Source organism: Chinchilla lanigera, unplaced genomic scaffold (assembly GCF_000276665.1).
Source record: "Chinchilla lanigera isolate Chin_1 unplaced genomic scaffold, ChiLan1.0 scaffold00083, whole genome shotgun sequence".
NCBI classification, from domain to species: Eukaryota; Metazoa; Chordata; class Mammalia; order Rodentia; family Chinchillidae; genus Chinchilla; species Chinchilla lanigera.
In genome coordinates this window covers 9,088,045-9,097,565 of record NW_004955484.1, presented here as the reverse complement: position 1 = coordinate 9,097,565, position 9,521 = coordinate 9,088,045, and the positions used below count along the sequence as shown (strand labels likewise).

Genomic DNA, 9,521 nt, shown 5'->3' with positions numbered 1-9,521 from the left:
CCCGCCGGGCTTCGCTGCGCCCCCAAACTCACACCAGGACTCCAGGTCCGGACCCTACTCAGGCAGACCCACTCGATGAGCGGAAAAGACACGATTTTCGCACCATGTAGTTTTTCTGCTGTCAAGCTTGGACTCTTCCCAGCCGTTTGAGTGGTAGCAGCCTGGTTTTATGTGCTCAAGAGATCTGAAAGGGGCTGAAATTTAATTTCGCTCCGATTTCAAGTGACGTGACAAACTCCTGAAATCGGGAGTACGGGCTGTCTACACTGGTTCAGGCCATCCTTGAGTTTCCCTCCCACTTTCAAATGTCCCAACGCTAACTTCATACACCATTTAGTACCTGATGCTCTAGGGCTAAGGAAAGGCATTTCAGCCCCCAGGATTGTGCAATTCGATCTAAAGCGCCAGTAAGGCAGAATGAATTTATTCTTGACTCGACTGGTAATTTGCCCATACCCTGAAATGTGAGGGTTGATGTTGTAATTGAATCCTGGGTCACTGGCTGTAGATGGTTTATAAATATCTATGCCTAATGTAACTACTCTTTAGTAGCTGACTTCCTGTATCCCTTAGTTCAGCATTAAATAAACATTTACATGCAGATTCTTCATACTTTCAGTCTACATCAACTAGGAAAGTTTTCCCTCATAGGCGGGAAAAGTTAAAACGGGGCACATATTTAAATTTACTCAGTCCTTAAATCTTCTTGCATCATTAAAAATCTTCCTTTGTTGAATTGCTAGTTTTCTCTTACTTTGTCCTCAGATATTCTAGCACTTTAGTGTAGTACCTTGTTACAGTTGATGTATCAACTCAGATTCCTTAGGAGATTAAAAAAAGCCTGAATTGAGCTTTTTAAAGTTTTGAAATAGGCTCTTGCTGAGTTACTAAATTGCTCAGGATGAGCTCGAACTTGAGATCCTCCTGCCTCAGCCTTCCAGAGTACTGAGATTACAAGCATGCCTCACCATGCCTGGTTGGATTGAGATATTTTAAGACAGGGTAGCTATTTTGCGTTTATTAGGAAATTAGAACATGCTGGTGTTAAGCAAAGTTGTTGTCCACTATATGTAGTCTCAATCAGTGGGTTCTTGCAGCAGTCTGTCTCCATATGCAAGTTGTTTCAACATCTCCTTTTCAAACCCTGCAAAATGTACCTGCTCCCCCTCCTCCCTAATAAAACTGTAGAAAGTAAATGAAGTAGGGATGGAAAATCAGGTTTGGGAATAGAAACACCTTTATGTATTTGTTCATTTATGTAATTTGTTTTTAGTTTTCCTTTAAAACTTGTGGATGAAAAATGGCAAATATTTATTAAAATAAACTCAACAAAACTTAAAAACTGAGGCAAGGCATGGTGGTCTACACCTGTAATCCCAGCACTGGGGATGCTGAGGCAGGAGGATTGCTGTGAGTTTGAGGCCAGCCTGAAAGGGGTAGAGAAAGGAAACCCTGTCTCAAAAAGACACCCCCCCCCAAAAAAAAAAACCCAAAAGTTAAAAATTAAAATGCATCAGGTTTGTAATTGAGCGAGAACTAAAGCTTGTTTTCCGTGGACTCCATAGACCATACTTTTTGAATTGGTTGTTCCATACGTGCTCATCTACTTCTTGGTCTTACACATCATTTGTTTTTGTGGTACTAGGAGTTGACCCCAGAGCATGCACTGAGCTGCATCCACAATCTCTTTTATTTTGAGTTTGCCTAGGCTAGACTCAAATTGCCATCCTCCTGCTTAACTCTAAGGGTGCTGGAATTATAGGCACATGGCATCTTGCCTGTCTGTTTTATGCTGTTTTAGTAGTATAGTCTCCACTGTCCTTTGATACTCTTGTATGTCAGGAATCATACTTTTATTGGAAAACTATAGAGAAAATAAATTGAAAATGAAATGATAAGGTAACTTGCTAAAAGTTACTTAAATAATTGTGAAGAAGATTGTAAGAATGTTTGCCTAAATAAGAAAATTTACATAATACAAATTATCCTCAAGATGTATTTTTAAAAAGAAAAAAAATGCACTGAAATTTTGAGACATTTAAGATTTTGTTGTTAAAGGACATTGAGAAATGAGGGCACCCACCTGGGACTTCTCTAAGTGGCTTGTGGAGTTCCTTGGCAGAGGGCACCTGTGGATAAGGCCCTAGGGAGAAATCTTGTGGCAGAACTTTCCACAGTGATTTTTTTCTTTCTTTCTTGAGACAGGGTCTCACTATGTAATTCAGGCCAACCTTGAACTTACTGTGTAGCCCAAGCTGGCCTCAAACTCACAGCAATCCTCTTGCCTCAGCCTCCCAGGTGCTGGGGTTATAGACATGTGCCACCACACCCAGCTGCACAGTGGTTCTTGCTGGCAAAACGTCACCTCTGAAGACTGTTTGAAAGGTGCTTCTGGCATATGGCCACACCACATCATCTATTTTATAGGTTCTAGCTCATTTTTAAAACCAGAAGCCTAGCTAGATGATATGTCTACTCTATTTACTTCACTTGGTTCCAGATGACTGGAGCTGCCTCCAGCTGTTTTGCAAGAAATTAAATGTGGTGCATGCTTCTAATGCTAGCACACTGTGAGGCTGAGGCAGGAGATTGGAAGTTCAGGGCCAACCTGTGGAGTGAGACCTTATCTCAAAAAACAAAACCAAAAACCTTCTAAATTAGGTCCTACTGGGCCAGGAATACAGCTCAGGGGCACAGTGCCTGCCTGGCAAGTGGAAGGTTCTGAGTTTGATTCCCAGTACCAAAAAAAATTAAATCCTTCTGAGCATATGCCTACAATCTCAGCACTTAGAAGCAGAGCCAGGAGGATCCCCATGAATTTGAGGACAATCTGGGCTACATAGGAAGTTCAAGGCAACCTGAATTATATGAGACCTTGTCTTTAAAAATGACAACAAAAATTAGATCCTTCTTCAAACAACTGTAATCTATTATAATTTAAAATTTTGGGTAGGGTGTCGTGTTACATGCCTGTGCTAGCACTCTTGCAAATTCAAGCTCAGCTTTTGGCAATTCAGCGAGACCCTGTCTCAAAAAGGGTTGGGTGGCTGGGGTTTTAGCACAGTATAAAGGGTCTAGATTTGATCTCTAGTACCACAGACAACAAAAAAATAGGAAATAGGTTGGCCTTTTTTTTTTTGGAAAAAAAATAGGTCTAGAAAAAATAATGGCAAATAATGTATAACTTTGAAGACCTTATTTGTAGAGTTGATGATACCATATTTGTTTTTTAGAACACCTTCAAACTTTTCTACTTCCTATCTTATCCACCTCGTCATATGTGTGCATATCCTTGGTAATTTAGTATTTGAGTGTAGATATGTGGCAGTGCATATAGAATGCTGACATATATCTGTCTCAATGGCAGTGACCTATTTTTTTTTTTCCATATTTGTTCGTTACTTTAGATCACTTTAACAATTTGTAAGGGTATAAAATTCTGTTCCTCTTTGAGACATGCTTATGATAATATATGAGCTCCAATTCCAAAGTTATCTTAGAGTAAGTGCATCAATCTACTTGTTATAAATTATCTCCAGGCCCAGCCTTGTTTTCAGCTTAGTTTTGTGGAGTAATTATGAGATGAATATCCTTTCAATTGTCCCTCTTATGCCAAATTTTTTGGAAATTCTTATATTGCCCTTGGGATTTTCTTTTTTCTATTAGCGTAGTTCCACTCTACTATTGCTTAAAGCTTGATTAGTTCATTTTGTAATTTAGGAATGAAGAACATCAGCTAATGAAGGATTTCATTATTTGACAAAAAATTTTAATCATATACTTTTAGGATTTTCAAGGGTCAGTGAAAGCTTCTTCCCTGTAGTTACCTTGTTAAACTGAAAAGCATGGTCTTACAGCATAAACTAACTTAATCAGCAAGACCACTGTTTACTTTTTTTTTTTTTTGAGACAGGGTCTCCCTGTGCAGTTCAAACTGGCCTTGAGCTCATTTTGTAGCCCAGGCTGGTCTTGAACTCGCTTCCATCCTCAGCCTCCCGAGTGGTGGGATTACAGGCATGCCCCACCATGCCCAGCAGGGACCACTGTTTACTGAAGATAAAAAAATAAACTATTGCAGAACTGTCACTGCAGCTGTATTTTTTGTTTGTTTTTGAGTTCAGGGTTTGGCTATACAGTTCGGGCTGATCTTAACCTCACTATGTACCCCCAGGTTGGCCTTGAGCTTGTGGGATGCTCCTGCCTTAGCCTCCTGAGGGCTGGGATTACAAATGTGTACCACTCCCCCTGGCTAACAATTTTTTGGGCCAGATGGGGAAGGAGGATTTCTGGATTGAGAGTTCATGACCAGCCTGGATTACATAGTGAGACCCTATCTCAAAAATAAAAGCAAAAAAAAAAAGGCCTGGGGATACAGATCAGTGATAGAGCTTTTGCCTACCTTGTTAAAGACCCTGGGTTCAAATCCTAGTATTGAAAAAAGTTTTAATTTATTGGTTGTTCAAATATATGTGCCATAGATTATAATAGAGTGTTCTTTTGACAGTTGGATTTTTAGTCTTGATATTTATGGAATGACTCAATTAGTGATGTCACATATTACGAGTTTCCCAATTTTGTCAATCTTCAGTTTGTTCTCATTTTGTTTTTCATGTTATATATGCATTTATGTGAATTTAGTGTTTCATAAAATGATTTCTGCTTTCTTTTAGAATGGTTTTGGATCCGGAGCCAAAGAACAAGTTGCACTAGTGGACAGACACATTGCTGACAAAGAGCTTGAGAGCAGAGTTTTGTTTTCCCTCCTCATACTGACTGCAGCCACGGAGAGGTAAATATTTTTATTTCTTACTCTTAAAAGTGGAAGTAATGTAACCATCCAGTGGCTGGAGGATTTGCTGGGTAACTTTAGAGTATAAGAAGTATAGGACATTTGACGATTAGGAGCATATAGGTTTTATTAAGAGAGTCCTGGGTTTGAAATTGCACTGCCACATGTTAGCTTGCTGACCCCGGGAAGATTACGTAATCTGTCTCCTCATATGGGAGAAAATAACACCAATCTCCAAGGCTGTTCTAAGGGTTAAGAATGCATATAAAGGATTAAGCACCATTCTAGGTATCTACATAGGAAAACCCTAGGACAGTGGTGGCAAACCTTTGTGAGCTTTCAATAATAATAAGTAGCCTGCTGTGGCCCATGTGCCATAGGTTTGTCACTGCTGCCCTAGAAAACCATGGCTATTTCTCTGCAGAAATTTTTGGAATATGTATTTTGACTGTTGGCAAATGACCTGTTCATGACCTGTAGCAATATGTAATTTTGATATGGAGTAGATGGTATCCTTTTCTTGGAAAAGCTGGTATCATGGATAAAATTTGTGTTAATGAATTTGAGTTAGCCTAATTAATGGCCCATGTTTATAGCAAAGTGTGATAGTCATTATTGATAATTATAATTTCTGCTCTAAAATATAACAAATGTCATAGGGAGCTTGGAACAACCTGTTCATAAATGTTGAGGTCTGCTATGCTTTCCTATTTCTAAACAAAAAAACATTTGGATATGAAAATCATCCCCCTCACAAATTACCTTTCAGGATACCAGAAAACATATCTTTCTACCTCTAGAAAGACATGGAAATAATTTAATTGCACTTGCATAAAAGGAATGTAGAAGTGGAAATTTGAAGTGCTAAAATTAGATAAGCTTATGTGAATGAATCATCTTCATAACTACTAGAATTTTTCTTTTTTTTTTTTTTTTTTTTTGGTTTTGGTTTTGGTTTTTCTCCGGTACTGGGAACTGAACTCACGACCTTGCGCTTGCCAGGCAGGCGCTTTTGCCGCTGAGCTAAATCCCCAGCCCCTACTAGACTTTTTCTTAAAAGTTAATGCTTGAGCAAATAGGCGGAGAGGAATGGGAATGAAAGGCTGTTTTTCAGATGGTAACCTGGTATCATGCTAGATGGGAAGAACAAGGTCTGTATAGTAGTGTTCTGTGGCTCTAGAAATAACTTGTGTAGCATAGGTTCTTCTAGGGATGTTGACACAGTGCATACTTACAGTAAACTGCCAAAAGGAATAATAGTACTGATTCAGAGAACTTTTGGAATCTAGCTTTAAGAGTTGGGAAATGGGATTATAGGAAGATGTTGATCACTGTTAAGTATTAAGGCTAGTTTAATTATTATTTTTTGTTTAGTTTAATTATTTAGATCCCTGTTTCTCAAACTGGGATTTAAATACCCTCAGGATATAAAGTGATAATGATTCTAGGATGCTTAAAGACAAAAAAATAAATGAACATGACATCTTTTTAGAGCTCCAGTTATACTAATTAGGGGAGCAGTAAGTTAAGTATCTTCTTCTGTTTTTGTTTTTTGAGACAAGGTCTATGTAGTTCACGCTGGCCTGGACTCGCTATGTAGCCCAGGCTAGCCTCAAACTCGCTCCCATCCTCCTGGGTCAGGGTCCCAAGTGCTGGGATTGCAGGTGTGCATCACTACTCCTGACTATAAATATTACTATATTTAAATAAATGTACAAGGGGCTGGGGATGTAGCTCAGTGGCACAGCACCTGCCTGGCAAGCACAAGGTCCTGAGTTTGATTCCCATTACAAAAAAAGAAAGAAAGAAATAAAAGCAACACTTCTGGGACCAGGGATATAGCTCAGTGGCACAAGCACTTGCCTGGCAAGTGCAAGATCGTGAGTTCAATTCCAGTACCAAAAATAAGTAAATAAATGAATGTACATCTTTTGGAGAAGAATGCAAACTCTGTATGACTGTTGCAGATAACACGGGTATTTAGTAAAATAAGGCACAAGTGGTTGGACTGAGAAGTATTCTTTGCATGGATACCGCAATGGAAACATTTGGGGAGCAATATTTCGTGGTTTTTTTTTTGAATGTTGACTGCCCCTGTCATGCTTAGGTTCAAACCTAGGGCCTGATGCATGGAGAAGCAATACTTTTAATTGAACAACTCCTGACTTTTCCCCAGTAGTACACTAATGTGAAATATAAATGGTTCTTGCTTGAATGTATGCATGTTCCTACACATGTCTGAGATGCACATGACTGGTGGGCAGTTTTAGATGGGTGGGCCAAATAGAAGTATTATCATCAGAACCATTCCAGTGATAGTGTTTTTTGTTGTTGGTTTGTTTTGTTTTTTTTGAGACAGGGTCTCACTGTGTAGTTCAGGCTGGTCTTGAGCTCACTATGTAACCTAGGCTGGCCTCATACTTGAGGTGATCCTCCTGCCTCAGCCTCCCGAGTGCTGAGCTAACAGGCATGTGCCACCATACCTGGCGAAGGATTATAATTTAAAAGAGGAAACAAGAAACACAATCATGCATAAAACTGAAGCAAACTCTAGCCAGGCATGATGGTGCATAGCTATAATAAACCCAGCGCTCTGGGAGGCCAAGGCAGGAAGAACGCCACGAGTTTGAGACCCGCCTGGGCTATACATAGTCAAGGCCAGCCTGAATTACAGAGTGAGACCTTGTCTCGGCACCCCCCCAACAGATATTCTATTGTTGATGCCTCTTCTTTTAATGCAGCTTTTATATTTGAACCTAATTGGTTCTGAACATACTGAAATTTGACATTTTCTGAAATGATATGAATCAGATCAGTGTAGATGAATGCTACTCTAGGTGAACTACTGAAATACATTTATTTCATAATTTGAACACTTGCTTTTCTATGTTGCACCAGGGAGTGCACCAAGTACAGAGGAGTTCAAAGATAAATAAGGAAAGGGTCTTCCTTCTGGGGGGTTTTAGGTAGAATGAGGCAAGGTATCTGAATAAACATTGCTGCTATGGTAAAAATATATTCAAAAGCCTTGGGTGGTGCCACATGCTTGTAATCCCAGCAAGTTTGAGGTCACTCAGGATTATGTAGTGAGTTCAAGCCAATTTGAACTACATAGTGGGACCTGTCTCAAAAAGAAAAAAGGATTTCCCTGGGTGTGGTGGCGTGCATGTCTCTAATCCCAGTACTCATGAGGCTGAGGCAGGAAGATTGTTGCAAGTTCGAGACCAGCCTGGGATACAAAGTGAGCTCAAGGCCAGCATGAACTGCATAGTGAGACCCTGCCCCAAGAAGACCAAAAACTAGTAGGTGCAAGTCTCTCGGTCCTTCTTTTCAATCCTGGCCTTCCTTCCAGCCATCACACCTCAGTGAAAGGAGTCACTGGTGAGGAGGTAATACGCTATTTTTCACAACCCTTAGGCTGTAACTACTTGTTAGATCTTTCTTGCATATCTCTGTCTTCCTGAGAAGTCACTTTGAAGATACCACCATATATTACAGCAGCCATTGATATTTTCCTACTAATCTGTCCATAACTGTGTAATGTTTATATTGCTCCTATGCTATTTCATAAATGGTTGTATGTTTATTACTATGTGTTTCCTACAACAACCATTGAGATAGTCAATGAATATTCAATTGGTCACTCATGTATAGCTCTATTTATTTTCTTTAGAAACCACTTTGAAGATACCAAAGTATAGTACAACAACCATTGATAATAACCTACCATTTTTGTCTATAGCTCATTATTATTTGTCGTTTTGTTTTCCTGAGAAATTGTCTTGTAGATAGCAATATATAAAACAACAACCATTGATAATTTCCTACCACTTTGTCTGTAATTCGGTAAGCCCCCCTATTACTGTGTTATCCTTCTTTTATTCTTTAAAGTAAAAAAAAATAAAAAGACCAAAAAGATACAGGGATTCATAGGGCGTGGCAGTGTTTGCCTGTAATCCCAGTACTGGAAGCTGAGGCAGGATTGCTGCAATTTCAAGGTCACCAAGTCCTGGTGATTTGAGGCATCTCTTTCATAAGAGGTGACTTCAGGCATCTCTTTCTTAATATCTAAAGTACTATTTTGTAACAAGTTCAGTTAAATGAAATATTGTTAGGTGGTGTGTAGCGAGGGATACATATGTTTGTAACTAAAAGATGATTGGAGCTGAGCATGATGACTCATGCCTGTAATGCCAGTACTGATAAGGTGAATGCAGGAGGATCATGTGTTTGAGACCAGCTTGGGCTACATAGGGAATTCCAGGCCAGCACTGGCTGCATAGCAAAACCCTGTCTCAAAAAAAAAAAAAAAGCAAAACAACAAACAAAAAAAGTTTAAAAAATGATTATAAAACTGTGTTAACCATCTTATGAGAAAGTTTTGGGGTTTTTTGTTTGTTTGTTTGTTTGTTTGTTTTTTGTCTTTTTGAGACAGGGTCTCACTGTGCAGTGCAGGCTGGCCTTAGCTCACTTTGTAGCACAGGCTGACCTCAGTCTTGCAGCGGTCCTCTTTCCTCAGCCTCCCGAGTGCCGGGATTACAGGCATGTACCACCATGCCCAGCTTTTTGTATAATTCTTAAGGGAAAAAGAAATTTAGTATAGCAGAAATAGCATTAAAAGTTTCTGATAAATGTAGTACAGTAATAAAAAAAATTGTTGCCTAGTTTTACTGTCTAGGCTTCTTCCCTTCTTCCTTCCTTCCTCCCTCCTTCTCGCTCTCTTTCTCTCTCT

At 39.4% G+C, this 9,521-nt stretch overlaps 1 protein-coding gene across 2 annotated transcripts in view; it reads left to right on the top strand.

Moving 5' to 3' along the window:
* Positions 1-4,641: 4,641 nt before the first annotated feature.
* Ctcf (CCCTC-binding factor (zinc finger protein)) overlaps positions 4,642-9,521 on the top strand; it is a 51,699-nt gene continuing 46,819 nt past the window's right edge. For both annotated transcript variants that reach the window (XM_005403640.2, XM_005403639.2), the window contains exon 1: positions 4,642-4,789. The gene's annotated coding sequence lies outside the window, so the exon portion shown is untranslated. The remainder of the gene's footprint in view (positions 4,790-9,521) is intronic.